Here is a 17,541-nt window from a genome sequence, read left to right as displayed (position 1 = left end):
AAGGGGAAGAGCGGGCTCTGCCTGGTGGGAGAGGACGCTTAGGAGCGATCGTGTCAATAGCCCTGGTCATCTCCCCATTCCATAGTTCAACCAGAGCCTCGACAGGAGCACCCGACTTGTCAGCCGGAAACTCCCCCAGGGCCTTCAGGAATCCTTCCGGATCCATCCGGCTCCGGGGGTGGACCCACACAATCGGGTCCGCACCCTTACAGAGGGAGAGGTCGCTCTCGAGCACAAACCTCACCAGAAAGTGATCTGACCATGACAGGGGAGTCAAGCATAAATTCCTCACCCTCAGACCACCCTCCTCCTGCCCCGTCGAGAAAACCAGGTCCAGAGTGTGTCCACGTTCATGGGTCGGGCCGGTGACATGTTGAGACAGCCCCATGGCCGTCATGGAGGCCATGAAGTCCTGAGCCGCCCCGGAGAGATCAGTATCGGCATGGAGATTGAAGTCCCCCAGGACCAACATCCTGGGGGTCCTCAACACCAGGTCCGAGACGATCTCCGTCAGCTCAGGTAGGGAGACTGTTGGGCAGAAGGGTGCACGGTACACCAACAGAATCCCCAATCTGTCTCGTTCACCCAACACCAAGTAGAGGCACTCCAGCCCTGGTCTCGAAGGGACAGGAAGTCCGGTGAGAGCGATGGAAGCTCGGTAAACAAAAGCGACCCCCCCTCCCCTCCCCTCTGGGCGTGAGCAGTGATGAACCAGATACCCGGGCGGGCACAGTTGGGAGAGGGCCACATCCCCCCCTTCTCCCGCCCAGGTCTCTGTGATGCAAGCCAGGTCGGCCCCCTCATCCAGAATCAAGTCATGGATGAGGGAAGATTTGTTATTGACCGACCTGGCATTAAGCAGCAGCACTGTCAAGCCCGAGGGGCGGCTGACAAGACTCCCTGGTACCCTCTGGTTGGGGGCAAAACCAGAAGTAGGGACAGGTGTCAGCCATCTGTCCCTCCTTCTTCTACGCGGACATGTTAAGCCCCCTCCGCTGTTACGTCCATTGCCCAAGACCACGCCAATGGCAGCGCCCGCATGCTCCCCAGGAAACACAAGCGGCGGTATGGCCAGGGACGACTCCATAAAACAACTTAAAATTATAAAAACATTTAAAAACTTACACTAACACGCAGCGTGGCAGAAAGGTTAAAAATCACGCAGGCAAACAAAGCCCCCTGGCCAGCCCAGCCCCCCGCTCGGTGCCCAAAGGGCGGCGAACCCGCCCTTCGGCCGACGCCCTTCCCCCGGGCGCCGCTGGTGCTTTTCAGGGCGCGGGGCTTCCTCCCTCCGACGTTCGCCGCGCCCGGCCGCGCCTCTCACACGTGCCGGGTGTGGCGGCAGTCAGGGCAGGTGGTGGAGTCCGGGGTGCGGCGTTTGCTGCCTCTGCCGCTGCCGCAGATACCTAAGTTATCACCATTTTCAGATTGGAGAATCCACATGTCATCTGGGTGAAAATCTATTTCTTCAAGCTAGAGTATATTAAGCAAGAATATGTTCAAAATTTGAGAATGCACAATCTAAGTAAATGTTTTATTTGCCTTTTCTTTTAATTCTGACCTTATCTGAAGATTTTTCCTTTTCCACTTTTCCCGTCCCTTGCTTTTTTTTTTTTTTTTTTTTTTTTTTTTATTTTCAAACTTGTACTTGACTGGAAATGTTTTTTTTTTTATCCATTGAGCATGTGTGGGTGCTGAAAAATAAGCAAATAATTAATGAAGAAGTTTGATTATATAGCAACAGAAAAGCAACATTCCATGTGTCATGTTTGCGCTGGGGTATTCCAGCACTTAGTTGATAAAGTGTGAAATTTCATAATGTTGTTCTTAAATGCTACCTTTAGACAGCTTGTGGCAGGGAAAAAAAGATTGTTCAGGGGAACTGATCTCCACAGACAATGAGTGATTGCATTTCTTGATGGATTGTAATACAAAGTTGGAGCTAGCAGTCACAAAACCTCAAAAGGCCTATTACAGGACAGCCACTGGAACCAGAATATAAAATAGGTTGTTTACAAATGTATGTTAATCCATCCAGAAAAGTCTTTGTATAAAACCATTTCCTTTTTTCCTCTGAAATACATTTCTCAACCCCCATACACACAAAACCTTTACTGGAACTTTTATCTCTTGTGTGATGAATTAATTCATTCCTTGAAAATACTTTACAATCTATCATGAAATATTGGGGGGGGGGTCATATTTTTGAATAAATATGTTTCTTCTATATTATAAAAAAAGTCTAAATTATTATAGGCAAAGGAGATATGCAAAGACATTGAGTATCATGAAATATGGCCCTGTGATCCTGAATAATTACAAAATTCCATTTTTCCCTTTCTTTCTTTATTTTTAAAACTTTTTTTTCCTTGTGAGAAATATTTTGTATTTTTTGAAAACAGAAAAAATGAAACAACAAAATTCTTCTTTTTCCTTGTCATCCTCCAAAGACATGACAATTTTACAACTGAGAAAATTGTAGTTTTGAAAAGAAGGGGGGGAACAATAGAGTTATTCCTTTTTAGTGAACAGTGATGGTGAATCAAAGACGACAAGGTAGAAAGACGCCACTTCAGCTGTGGCCACTATCTTCCCCAAATGTAGATAAAGCTAAGATCTATATGTGTAGGTCAGTAATTCAATATAGATAACTTTTGGGTGTCCTGAGGTGTGGGTAGTCTGAAGTGATAAATTTGAAAACACAGTGAGACAAGCCTATTTTTGCTGCAGGCAAGGGCAGTTTAAGTCTTGCCAGAGATAAGGGAGGAAAAGCTCTCAAATTGACTCGGCGTAAGTGTACATTGTCTTTACCCTCTTCGTAACAGTAGCCTCAGCAGCCAAGCCCTCCAAGCACAGGGAAGAACTGCAATTATAACAAGTACATTTTCCAGAAAGTTGTCATTAATGGAGCAGCAACCTTGTGAAGACAGCACGAAAGGACAGAAAGTGAATTATCGGAAAAGAAGGTAAAGAATAGTCAGAGGGCTGACCCACTTTATTATAAAGCTAAATTGCATAGGGGAGGATGGCATTAATTTGTCCATCTGTCAAGAAAGAACATTATTTCTCCAGTCCCAAGGAGAACCTACTGTGCAGTCACTGTTAACCCAATGCAGGCATTTTTGAATCCCGATGACTTCCATGACAGAGTTCAACGGAAGTGGGTTGTTCAAGGCTGTGCATGTTTATTCAGATGGAAGTCTCATTGTGTTTAGTTGTACCAACTTCCATGCATAGGATTGCAGATTTAATACCTTCCCCTGAAATCAACAGGAAGAGCTTTGCTTGCATTAAGGAACACAGTGAAAGTAACCAATTTTGATTTTCTTTAGTAACCAGCATCCAAGACTGAGTTGGTTTCATCTTCCAACCTATCCTTGAGTAGAAATAGGGAGTCCTAGATCTAAGCCAAATTGTTGTGAATTTTAATTAGCGATGGGACAAAATTAATTTGGTTTGCATTTACTACAACCTGATCTAATTTATACTTTCCAGACTAATGTGCAAAATGGAATGCAATTACCTTTCAGTTTTTACAGTGCCCTAATTTTGTGATGAAGGTCTCCAATAAATGTGTACATTCAGGGAGAACTGTATACAAAAATGTGGATGTTGGGAAAAAAAATCTTGGAAATATACGCATACTTTTATATGCATGGAAATGCATATGAAAAGTCATGCAGACATTAAAAAGCAATAGTAATCATAAATTCATAGAAGTTTGGGGTGGAACAAACGTGCGTGAAGCATGAACGTTACAGAAGACAGAACAGAGAAATTTGTCCTTCCCTGGCTTTTGCATTCATGTCACAATGTACATATCAAGTGAAAGGGAGTCTTTCCATGAAAATTAAAATACAGTGCCATAAGCTTGGAGGATATATATCAAACAGTACGGAAAAGCAGAGAGACTCTTCCCATGTTACAGCCCAGTCATGTAAGAGCTTCCATATACATGCTCGAATAATTGCAGGGATTACACATTCCTTTTACATTTGGAACACTTATGTTTTAAATCTCAGTGGATTTTCCCTGGAAAATTCCTTGAAGCCTTATATGAGATGTGGTGAATTTTCTTCTAATGTCCAGGATAGGGATGAAAAATATCAATGACAGATTTCAAATTGTGCCTGCATCCACACATATGCTCACACACAAACAAAACATTTTGTTTTTGTTCATTTTTAAACAAAAATAAACATTTTCCTTCATCGAGTTATTTTAAGTGTTTTATGAAAAGCTGAGTCTTGAATGTAAAGTACTCGTTACCACATGTGGAACATCAGTTTGCTAAAATGCATATAGCACTATAACAATATTATGTATCATTGGTGGCAGGGAGTGCCCACTTCTGGCTCTGCCTGGTTCACCTGGTATGAATTTGGTGACTGTCCAACTGGACCATTGGGTATGAATTTGGTGACTGTCCAACTGGACCATTGGGATGGACCCTATGTGAGGCTGCCCGTGACAGCACAACTGGTGCTGAATACGCAGTTTTGGGGCTGGTGGGTACAATAAGGGGACTCATGGCACCCCAGTCCTAAATAAGCTGCACCAACTGGTTGCCAGTTTGCTCTCAGGCCCAGTCAAGGAGCTGATGTGGATGTGCCCAAGTTTATGTATCTCTCTCCCCTTTGAGGTGCTGCAAGTCTTCACTGCGTGCATTCTAATGCATAGTCTAATTTCTCTCTGCACCAAAGCCTTTTTATGATCTAGCATGAACTGAATTGTTCTAGTGGTATTAAAATGTTTATTGTTTTACTGATGCGTATGCACCCTACTCTGGGCCAGATATCAAGGGATGAGATATAAATGAGTAGATAAATGACATTTAGTATGGTATGTATTACAAGTAATAAATGATACCTGCCTTGTCCTGAACATGCAAGCATGCACACACAGTTCACATGGAACAATGCACCATCGGGAACATTGCGAGGAATGCAAAGTATCGGTCAGGCTGCCAATGAAGACTTCAGGGGAGAAGAAGGAAGCCGTGCTTCTGTTGCTGCTGGGCAGCCCTGACCCCAAGAACCTGCTAGAGGATTTCGACACCTCCCATGGAATATTCAGTGAAATGCTACTGCCAATTCCACTGCCTGCAAATAGGCTGCAGGATTTGCAGGAGGGGGCATTTTTGCTCCACTTTGTCTTCCAAGCCAATTTGGTTTGGTACTTCAAGCCTCCTCAGTGCTTAAGCATTATTTATTTATTACAAACACATGGATAGAAAATGTTTGATTGGCATCTCTTTCAAAACAGATATGATCAACTAGATAAAACCCTTTCTTTTTTCAGCTTTAATTCGTTTGATTTGGCAATTAAACGGGTATACTGTCACATCTTTTAAACTGGGATGCCCTTCATTTGTTTGGTTGCTTGTTGGTTCAGGGTAACTCATTATCTCTGTTCAGAGGACGTCATGCCATGTTGTACAAGCGGGAGCATCAGTGTGAAAGCTAATGCTATTTCTGTCAGTTATTCCACATGTGAATACTGGAAAGAAAAAATGCTCTAATGTTTAATGAACTGACCTTATTATTGAACAAACTCCTTCTACCTAGGCCTCTGGGCACAATCTAATACAACTTACTATAAAACAAGTCCAGATTGCTTTGGTTTTCTGCTTCAGTAAGTAATCCTTTACTGTGACTAACAAAGGCAGGGAGCTTGGAAGAAAAAAGTATATTCTAATAGGGTTTTGTGCAAATTAAAACACATCACATATCTCACCAGGAGCATAAAGATGCAATAATAAAGCTTGTAGCTCCCCAAGCTGCCTGAAATAAATAACACATAAATGATACAAAAAGAGATAAGAAGCCCATGCGCTACAGCTAAGAATGCACTGCAGTGAAATGATGGCCTCCTCTGTGATTAATTCCTGACATATATTCCACTTCTGGGGAGAACTCACAAATTTATTCCAGAAAGTAGCATTTAGCTACCTTGGAAATTGTTTGAACGAAGAATCTTTAGCAGAATATTCTTCAGCTGGAAAGCTGAATATATTCTCCCGGTGCCCCGCACCTTCAGGTCTTGTGGGAAGTCCACCTGAGTCCTGGCATCAAGAGAAAGCCACTTTTCTCGTGTCATTCAGACCCTGAAAGCCCCAGTTATGACATTTGTAAAGCCATATTTTAAACCATTAGGGAATGTTCCAAGCAGGGCACAATGAAGCATGGACCTAAAGGCAGGATGGTGCAAACAGAAGGAAACCTATGAAACTGCCTTATGCTCAGGCAGACATTTACACTATGAGCCTTACTCAGCTGTAAGTCCATTCAGCAGGCTTCCTCCCAAACAAGCGGGTGTAGACCTGCAGCACATTCCCACTGCCTGCTCTGAATGAAAGCAGGTGCCCTTGAGCTCAGACCAGGCCATTGTTCCTCTTCTGATGGTCAGTTGCTTTGACAGAAGAGTCCTGGGATTGGAGCCCAGAGAATATTTCTGGAAAACATGGACCTACAGCCCCTCCCATCAGGATGACCATTTCAGATTTGACTTAGAAGAGGAGAACCCACTCACATACCCACAGACTGGACAACCAAAATTTCTGTCAGAGGACTTCCTTTTGGGGTCTGAGCACCACATGTGATATGGGGAGGGGGGCAGGGGAACCACATGCTGCACATATGCACATATGCACACATGCACGTAAAATGCACAGCAAGCGTTACTGCAGCTTCTCCGTCTCTTCCACTCTCCAGCAATCCCTCGCCGTAGCCCTGTGTTAGTTTTAATTTCTCCTACTCCAATCTCATGGCAGTGCTCATAGCCACAGACACAGCTGCACCCAAATGGCCCGTGTGGCTGTCCACCCTATTTGTAGGCAGAGGAACTTGGGAGAACATTTCACAAATATTCCCCTGGACAGGGGCAGAGGAAAAGATTTTCCAACAGTTTCTACAGACAGGGTTCAACACCTCCCTAGTACAGCTTCCCTCTTTTTCTTGAAGGGGTTTATTTTTGGCACTACCACCCTGAGTGGTAACACTACCCCATCACGGTTTTGCTACCATCCCCGTTTTAGGTATGGGTTCTCAGTCTTTGAGTGGCTTCTAATTAGGTAGGAATTATTATTGTATTAGTCTGATGTTTATATGCTTCTGAAAAATGGTGGGAAAAGATGATGATGTGTAAAAGGTGGACTTGTCGTACCTAAACTAGTCATGCACAAAGTGAGAATAATCAAGCAAAGACCACATGCATGCTACATGGATGCAGTAGTTTTGGATAGCTGATAATGGCTGGTTTGCTATAATGGCCAAAGTTGTGGAATAAAAAACAGCCCTCTGCTTTTAACATATTTCACAGTTCCATGCATGATACATACAGAGGTGGCGTGAGTATGCATGCCTACTCTTGGAGGAAAGGCAGTATATAAAAGTAACAAGTTATACACACACATGTGTACATATACAGATGGAAGTATATGCATATAGCACTGATAAATTCTAATGCAGAACACATCTTCTGTGTTTTGGATCCTTCCGCAGCCATTTTTGGCAGGAATATATAAGCAGGCACAGGGAACTCCCAGATTCCACACACAACATTTCAAGGGGGGAAACGAAACTAATGTAGAAATCTCCAAAATAGGAAGAATTGAGCATGCTCAGTGGCCATGGAATTCTGATTGAAGGGACATTCATACAGCAGAAGAAAAAATGAGCAATATTTTTGTTTGTTTGTTTATTGCATTTAAATACCACCCCACAGCCCAGAGTGCTCTCTGGATGGTTTACAAACATTAAAACCCCACCAATCCTAAAATAAATAAATTGGCTACACCACAACTGAGTATAAAATAACATCGTTAAAATGAATGAATTAATTAATTAAATATACCATTAAAATTAATTAACTTTAAAATATTGGTTAAATAAAAAGGTCTTGAACTGGCACCGAAAAGCATATAACGACGGCGCCAGGCGAACCTCTCTAGGGAGCAAATTCCATAGGTGGGGTGCCACTGCAGAGAAATCTCTCCTCTGAGTACTCTGTCTCCTAACCTCTTTCAAAGAGGGTTCCCAGAGGAGGACCTCTGCTGCCGATCTCAGGGGGCGGGAGGACATATAGGAAAAAAGGCGTTCCTTTAGGTATCCTGGTCCCAAGCTGTTTAGGGCTTTATAGGTAATAACCAGCACCTTGAATTGAGCCTGGACTTCGATGGGAAGCCAGAGTAGCTGATAGAGGACTGGAGTCATGTGAGAATAACGCCCAGTCCCCAACAGCATCCTGGCAGCTCTATTTTGTACCATCTGAAGTATCTGGACCATCTTCAAGGGCAGCCCCACGTAGAGCATGTTACCGTAGTCCAAACGGGAGGTAACCAGTGCATGTGTCACTGTTGCCAGGCAGTTCTTCTCCAGGTAAGGATGCAGCTGATGGATCAGCTGGAGCTGAAGGAAAGCGCTCCCTAACACCTCTGTCAGCTGGGCTTCCAGGGACAGTTCTGGGTCGAGGAGCACTCCAAAGCTGCAGACCCTGTCCTTCAGAAGGAAGGTAACCCCGTCCAGGGCAGGGCCCAGATCACTTACCTGGAAACTCAAATCACCTACCAACAGGACCTCTGTCTTATCTGGATTGAGCTTCAGTTTATTGGCCCTCATCCAGTCCATTACCTCGGCCAGGCACCAGTTCAGGACAGCCACTGCCTCACCTGGAATAGTTGAAAAGGAGAGATAGAGCTGGGTGTCATGATCCTGAAACCTCCCGATGATCTCTCCCAGTGGTTTCATGTAGATGTTAAATAGCAAGAGGGACAGAATGGAGCCCTGCGGTACTCCATGATGGAGTTGCCATGGCACAGAGCCAAAGTCCCCCAGCACCACCTTCTAGAATCAGCCGGCAAGAGGTAGTAGAACCACTGCCAAGCAGTGCCTCCTACTCCCAGTCCCAACAGCCTCTCCAGAAGGATACCATGGTCAATGGTATCGAAAGCCGCTGAGAGGTCCAGGAGAACCAACAGGGACGCACTCCCCTGTCCCTCTCCCTGCACAGGTCATCATACAGGGAGACCAAGAGAGATTCAGTAGCCTAACTGGGTCTGAAACCGGACTGAAATGGGTCCAGATAATCAGTTTCATCCAAGAGTGTCTGGAGTTGTCCTGCTACCACCCGTTACAACACCTTGCCCAGAAATGGGATGTTGGCCACTGGTCTATAATTGGCGGCCATCTCTGGATCCAGGGATGCCTTCTTTAGGACAGGCCTGATCACCGCCTCCTTTAAAGAAGTGGGGACCGGCCCTCCCTCAGTGAGGCATTAATAACCTGGATCCAGGAACCAATCCTGTGTTTGGCTTTGGTAAGTAGCCACGAAGGGCTACGGTCAAGTAAGCAGGTGGTTGGATGTACTTGTCCAAGCACCTCGTCCACATCATCAGGCCTCATTAACTGAAATTCATCCAATAAAGCTGGACCAGATGGAGTTCTGGACACCTCCCCTAAAGGAACTGTATCAACTGTGGAGTCCAGCTCGTGACGAAGCTGAGCAATTTTCTCCTTAAAGTAGGAGAAAATCCTCTTCAAACTGTATGATTCTATGCTGAAGTTTCTGAACATTATTCAAGGATGGCCCCACAGTAATGTAATTTAGAGAGGACCAGAATGTGCTTTACTGAAGCTGGGTTATCCCTGTTCAGACTGAGACACAGCTGGGCCACCCACCGAAGCTGCTAGAAGGCATTCCATGCCATGTAGGCCTCTGGGCCTCAAGTGACAAAGATGGATCAAAGAGAACCCCAAGCCATAAACCTGTTCCTTCAGGAGGGGAAAACAGGCTGAACACCTGTTCTCTACCATATTGATTCTTACTTTTATTGTACAAAGGGATGCTTAGCTTTTTGTAGTAATGTATCTTATTCTTTTTATTGCTTCAACTCCTACCCTAGCTGGAGTGCTCACTGAACAAAAAGGGATCCCCGGGTATCCTGCATAACATCAAGAGAGCAGCACAGAGGGACTTGAGCTCATACTTTTTTTTCTGGAAATGCTTTTCCAGTTCATCTGAAAACACTTCAGGTCCATCTGGCTAGGCAGAAAGACTTTTTGTCTTGCTTGTTTGCTTCGCAGGATATTGGCAGGAGAATAAGGAGGTGGCTAAATGCATTATCATTGAATATTGAATGGCTGCACTATATTTAGATGACAAAGCATTCCTTTCCATTTTAATTTGATTTACTGAACACTACAAGCACAAATCTAGAAAAGGGGAAAGTACCTTGAATTAGGGTTATGTTATGCATTTAATCCAGTGTAACACTCTTCTGGCAGGGGAAAAAAGGCAAAAGCTGATGGCTATTCAGTAATTATTTTGTTAGTGGAAATTTGCTATTCTGTGGCCCAACCCTGTACATGCTTATTCAGAAGTAAGTCCAAGTATATTCAGTAAAGCTCACCCTCAAGTCAGAAAACACAGGGTTACAGCCTTACAAATGGCACTGCCATGTAGGTTCACCAAGCGCTTCCGCATCGCCTTCAGGAGACAGCTCACTGCACATTTGGCGCAACTCTGAAACAAAGCAGATGATTGTTTGCAAGAGTGGAATGAAGGTTCTGTTATGACACTGGAGTAATTCTTTCCACCATTTCCAAATTCAGTGAATGAAGCAAGGAAGATGCTGACAGCAAAGCTCACCCTTGAGGGTATTTAGAAACAAATCCATCATCTGTAAGCTGCAGTGATAAAAGCCATTAGCTATAAGGGATGCACTCCTTGTCAATTTTCCAAAGGAGAAATGCATTTACTGAAAAGATAAACTGTGACTGGCAAGCAAAGAAGACACTCTTATCACTGACAAGATTAATCGCTACAGGATAGTACTGTTACGGTCCACAACACCACTAGGTGCTGTTGTCTCACAATGTGTTTTGATGAACAGGCTATGCATTTCCCATATATACAAACTTTGTTGACCTTAACAGGGACTCATAAGGATTCCCTTCAAACCACAGATACGTAATGCTATGGAAAGTGTGCAAGTGAAAAAATTTGGATTTCAATATTTAAAAAACTGGAACATCTTTATTTATTTGGGTCTATCGTTCAGGTGAGGCATTCATTTCCATTCATCATCATTTTATTTGCTTAAAACCATTGTTATACAAGCTCAATAGGAACATTCTTCCATATTGCAAAAATATAGCAAATAATCAGCAAAGAAACAAGCATAGATTCATAAAACAATATGCTCCAAATTGGGGGCAAATGCTCATAAAAGGAAATAAATATTGTTTATTACAGCCCATTGCAGTAAAATTTGGTTTGAATTGATTTAGATTGTCTTAACAATCTAAATCCATAACAGACTCCATAACATTTTTCAGTGATTTAAAGAATCACTGTCTGTCTGCTCTCTTGTGCACAAACCTGGCTTTTTGCCTGCTACATATTTTTCAGACAGCTTTTCTTTTATTCTCTGTTTGCAACTTCAGAATGCTTCAGCTTGTCATCAGGATTTTACGTGTACTTGAATGTAATGACACATCTATGTGATCCTGAGAAGTTCACTTCTATGTATGTGTTTTGAACTTTTCTTGGCCTCACCTAAATATGTATTTGTGTTGGCAAAGTCTGCCTGGATCCTGAAAGTGGTAAGATAAGCTACCTGCTTTTATTGCAATTGATGTTTATGTCCTGGGTGTCTTTTATCCTAGCTGGATTAAAAGAAGTGGGCATTCTGCAGTGTACACAGTATAGGAACCGGTCAAATGCAAGGGCCTTCTTGACCTCTGTATTAGGACCTTCTCCAAGCAACACATGAGGGCACCCTTTAAATTAGCCAAGCAGAAGTCTTGGTGGGAAGCATGGTCCAATCTTGGTGTCCTCAACCTAAGGTAGTTGCGTGCCCTTTCTTCTATGAACCTCCAGCTAATTGTGATTGTGAAACATGTCTTTTTATAAAACACATGGCTTCTCCATGTGAGATGTTAAACTGGGTACTTTACTGAAGCTTCTTCTTCCATTTCTTTTGTGAAAGTAAGAATGTGCCATTTTCATGTAGCCTTTCTCCAGGGTTTCTTTTGCTCCCGCTGCTTTCCAATATGGTCTATGACATAACCACAAAGAGGGGCTGCATATAGTACTATATGCAGACTTTTTTTTAAAAAAAAGCATGGCATCTTGAAAGAAAAGGAAAAAAACCAGGAATCTGAAGGGTTCCAGAGCAAGAGTTTTTATCTTCTGCTTGTACTACTTTGCTGTCTTGTATTCCCATACAGAGACCATGTTGCTTTGTACATACCTTCCACACTACCTGTCTTTCACTTTAGACCTCTGAAAATTAATTTCAGAACTGACACATGTGCAGTTGAACTTCAGTTTATTGAAGTTCGGTTTGCATCTTTTTTTGCTAAGGTAATCTAATGAATTTAAAGCTAGGTTACTCAAGGCAATGTCAGTTTTAATATTTACTTACAGCTTACATACTGGTTTTGATGACTGAGCACATCATTTTTTAAGTCCCAGACAATCAGTGCAAACCTGTTGCTATTTCAAAACATATTTAGAAGTAAGAAGAGGTAAGTACCTTTTTTATGTATAGAGTAGCTTGATTTCTGAGGTAACATTATGCTTCTTGTAGACCTGTTTTGAAAACCTCATTCGTTAAAAAGTTCTTAATGACTGCTATATCAAGGAGAAAATTTCAGAATTGTGTACACCAAAACATGAAAAGGTTGTTTTAAAGCTTCTTCCATAAGAAAGTATATTAAATATTGTTAATTTATCAGTTCATATTGCTTATTTGTAAATTTCCAAGATTCTCTAGGATGACTAACAAATTAAATGCAAGGGTGAGGCTATGTTCAGACAGATAGGTTCATTGTGTGGTTAAACAGGCTCTGTATGCAAGTGGACAAGCTACAGTATAGTTGGCCAGGGTGACTTATTTTATATTGTTAATTTGTTTTATATTTTTAATGTATTATATTTAATTTATGTTGTGAGCCGCCCCGAGGCTTCGGCGAATGGGGTGGCATAGAAATGTTTTAAATAAATAAATAAAATAAATAAAAAGAATGGAAAGGGGTGCTGTTGCGTACTTAGAGAAGAAATATACTAAGTCATCCACTCACCTAGCTCTATAGTTGCACAGGAAATTTAAGTAGATGCATATGAGGTGTATGTTACACATTTAAAATAGAATAACTCAGTTCTAAGGGACTAAACTAACAATATAAACAATTGCAATTAGTGAATCCATCTGAGGGTGTATGTGACAGGTGGAGACAGATCCATACTTCTGTATACAACAATTAAGTGTGCTCATCTGCGCAGTATTTGTTTCCAAGGAAGAGAAGGGCTATTAAATCCACTAACAATGTCTGCCTTCGCTCAGACTTATTTTCCACGTTTTAGTTCTAGTTCTAGGAGAAACTGAACTAACTTGTTTCTTGGGAGAATCTGAACTTTGAAGTTAACTCAAGAGAAGGGGCTGGTCTCTCCTTGAAAGACTCACCCCTGGAAATCTATAAGTCTCCTTTATTTTCCATTGCTGAACTTTTCACTAGCTTGAGGCCTCATTACTAGCACGCTTTTATAAAATCAATGTTTGTTCTATAGCATTCCTAGTAATGAAAGGTGGTAAATAATTTTAGTTGTTAGCTAGACCCCTTCCAGAGTTCAGATCTGACTTACTTGAAACGGGCACATGCAGGTATTAAGAAGAACTTACACTCACCTGCTTTGTAATCACTTTAAACCTCAGCTTTGCTAGCTGGGGGACCTTTTTACTACATGGCTTTTTCTGATCAATAGCCTGACATTCCACTAGTTAAAGACTTTCTTGCCCAGTGGCAAACCTGCATGCAATTTATGTTAGGTTTTCAGTGCCACTCTCTCCCTGTACATTTGAAATTGGAAACAATATATTTGAAGGCTTTGTTGGCTTTCTCTTAAGCTACATTGTTTTATATGCTGTGACAAAGATTCCAACAGTCCAATCCTTCTAAATGAGCTATGCCAGTCCAGTTGGGAATGGGAGGGTACCTTGTTTATCTTAAACCAACATAGCCCTGGAATTCTGATCTTGAAAGTGGAACCCACCATGCAGGTTTGGGAGAAAAACTATTTAATTTATATCTTAAGTGGATTTAGTTTATCTCAACTGAAATTCAGTTATCATTCAACATTTGTACTTTTCCATATTTTGTGAGGCAATTCTCCAAGCAAAATGCATGTATTTACGAAGTGTGTATAATAGGCATAGTAGTGTGCAAGAATGTATTACATTTGATTGGCAAACTAAATGTATTAGGTAAAAGATGACATAAGGAGAAATGTGCATGATGATGTATAGACATTTTCGAGCAATTTTTGAAAAATCTCAAACAAGCAGGAACAGAATGAACTTTAGCTGAGAGAGTGGAATAAACAGAGGAACCAAATGGATAGATTTTTCCATCCCAAGCGCAATAGCAGCAATCTAAAAACATCACCACAAGCCTTGTGCGCAGACATCTTGAAAAGGGGTCTGGAGGAACACGGGGGTCCCAGGAGTTTCAGGCTGGTTTCTTTCTTTAGCCCAACCTGGGTGTGTCAGGGATTGACCCTAAAACATTCTGAATGCAAAGCATTTACTCTACCACAACCCTGAGGTACAACCAATGTGTGGAAGGGGAAATAATTTTCTATTACCAATTATTATTAGTCACATTAGTGTTTTTATTCTGCCTGAAACAACACTGCTCTGATCACAGTGGCAGGCTCTGCCCCAACCTCCATAGAGATAGCAATGCCCTTCCAATTGTCCCAAAAGGAATAAAGGTTTGGGAGGCATCAGCTTTGAAAAGATCTGTTGGAGACTTGCTGCTTTCTCATCCTCCACCTCTTCTGTGTCTCAGAAGCACAAACCCTTACCTTGAAGCAGGGGGATTCAAGGTTATTCTAGGTGCTGCTATTCTTGAGCAGACTGTCAGGGATTGGGGCCACATGTTTCAGTACACCAAAGGAACATGGGCATATGTAGTCAGAGTCCCTTGTGTGAAAATATTGCTATTGCAATGCTTTCTGGAATGTGTTATCCAAATAGGAGCCAAGGCATGGTAAGAATGCCTCCGGCTACCAGTTCAGGCAGCTCCTTGAGAAGGATGCCATGGTTGGTGCTCTCGGAAACCATTAAGAAGTCTAGAAAAATCAGCAAGTAATTCCTTCTCCAAAGCAAAGCTTAAGACATGATTGATTCAGTTCCATATAATCTAGATAAATAGGGCTTCCAGATATAGAATTCCTAGTGCTACCAATTTGAAGGCATTTGCAGCTTTTCTGTCTTTTCCTCCTTAGCAAATATTCCCCAATAACAAAAAAGAAATTGAACAGTGGGGAAACACAAAATAGTTACAAGTTGAAGACAATGAAACCTGAAATACCCATTAGATGCTGTGAATGAAGCAGACTAAAAATGCAATAAAAACCAGACATGGAAGATACCAAAGTGAAGGACAATATCATAAAAGGAAAAAGAAATCATGTGATACATTACTGTGTTTTCTAAAAGCAGAGTAGTAGGGCCAGGGGAGGGGAAAATACCAGTGCTTCCCCCCCCCCTTTTCTTTTCTTTTTCTTACAATGGTCCCATTCCCAAATTTGCATAACTGAATTTCAGTGGAAATATGTGGGGCCAGTCTTTGCAGGCCCTTTAAACAGACCCTAAAATTTCAAGTAATACCTCCTATTTCATTCCCTTAAATAAAGATTTTATCAAACTGTTACATATATGCTGATGCCATTTAGCTGTAATAATGTAATTTACTATTTTTAGCAGCATATCTAGTTCCTCTTCTAATATTATTGCTGACTCTTATTAGTTATTAAGCTAATTTCCATCATGCTTTCTGGTTGAAAAAAATTATTGTGTTAAAAATTGGAATGGTTGGAAGCCACACTGGGAACATTTTACACTAAAAGAAAGCCTAAAGATGTTTAAATAATAATAGATTGACTCCAGCTGTGTCATTCCACTGATGGATTGCCAATGGAACAAGAAGGGTGATTTCCTTCAGTCCCTGAAGCCTTGAAAACTCTGGAGGTATGGAAAAAAAACACTGATTTTCAGACAGATTGGACCACAACAGAGGATAGCCCGGTAGGAACTCTTCTTGCACTCATGAACTTCCATTAGTGCAATGTTGACTTGAAGCTGAAATGAATAAATAAACACTTCCTCACAGCAACTTGTATTGCTGTTACGGCACATATAACCCTTCCACGTAGGACTGGAGCACTGTTTCTGTGCACTTGTTGCCTGGGAACAAACAAGTTCGTATTATTTAAGTGATGCCAGGTGTGGACCCAATCAAGTGCAGCTGGTGACATGGACTAGATCCATGAAAGCAGCCAAAGGTCTTAAAGAAGACTCTAGAAATCCGTGATTAGATAGATGCAGAATGGAACTGTTGCCAGCCTCCTTTGAATGAAGGCAACATCATGCATCCATTCACTAACTCATTTTCCAGACCCACATCATATTATTACACTGCAAGACCTATAATGGCAAAGGCGAAAACCCATGCTTTTTTGCTAAACAATCCATTAACATTCCCTTTTATGATGGAGTGGACAAGATATGTTGTATTCTGTAAAACCTGTTTATGTGTTTGTTGGATAACAAAAAAAGGTTTATTGTAATTAATTATCTTGTTTCACTGTAGTTTGCCTTCTCTTGATGGAAGTCCCATGCTGTTTTATTGTGGTTAATAAAACCTAATCCATTAGGCAGTGTGCTGAAATCTTAACACAATACAGACCAAATTTCTGCCCCCTTAGGTACCAAATGCAATTTATATGTAGATGACACCCATTTTATATCTCTTTTAGTATAATTTAGTTTGCATTTTCAAAAAGTATAAATGAAAGCCATTTTGCATCCTGGAGAACAACCAGAAAGTTCACAAGCATCTTTCTATAACACCCAGCAATTTAGAAAGACAGATTTTAAAGCTTAGAACAGAGAAGATTTATTTAAGGTGCAAAAAATTAAAGCAACCAATAACTCACTAAAATCCACATCAACTAAGAAGTTCCATAGATGGTTTGGCCTACAAGTTTCTCATGCCTGTTATAGTCAACTTTATTTACAGTATGTTCACAAATTTTACCAGGTACTTTCAGAAACAGCATTTGGCCCAGTGCACTATTTCTCACCGCAGCACTGTTACTGATGGGGCAGGAAGAGAAAGTTGAGTTCCACATTCTTTGCTTGCAAGCTTCTGAATTCATATCAGGGTAGTTCATGCTATCATCATGCTGACTTGAAGTGCTAGCCAGGAGGCATTGTGAATATTCGGTTGTGGCCCAAACCCAGGCAGTTTGGTTAACTAACTGCAACCCATGGGCTGTTTTTGGTTTGTGAACCATCCACCCTGCATGGGGATTAGAAGTCATGATGAGCTGTAGCAACTGCCTACCACAGCTTAAATATTTACAATATTCAGCATGCACCACAACCGATTGTAGCTTATCCATGATGGACTCTGCCAGTCCTGCAAACCAGACTCTTCTAAAGACTCAAGAGCCCCCTAAGCACTTGAGTGC

Source organism: Varanus komodoensis, unplaced genomic scaffold (assembly GCF_004798865.1).
Source record: "Varanus komodoensis strain SLA01 unplaced genomic scaffold, ASM479886v1 scaffold1, whole genome shotgun sequence".
Classification (NCBI taxonomy): domain Eukaryota; kingdom Metazoa; phylum Chordata; class Lepidosauria; order Squamata; family Varanidae; genus Varanus; species Varanus komodoensis.
The sequence above is the reverse complement of the archived record's forward strand: the minus strand, read 5'-3'. Positions refer to the sequence as shown.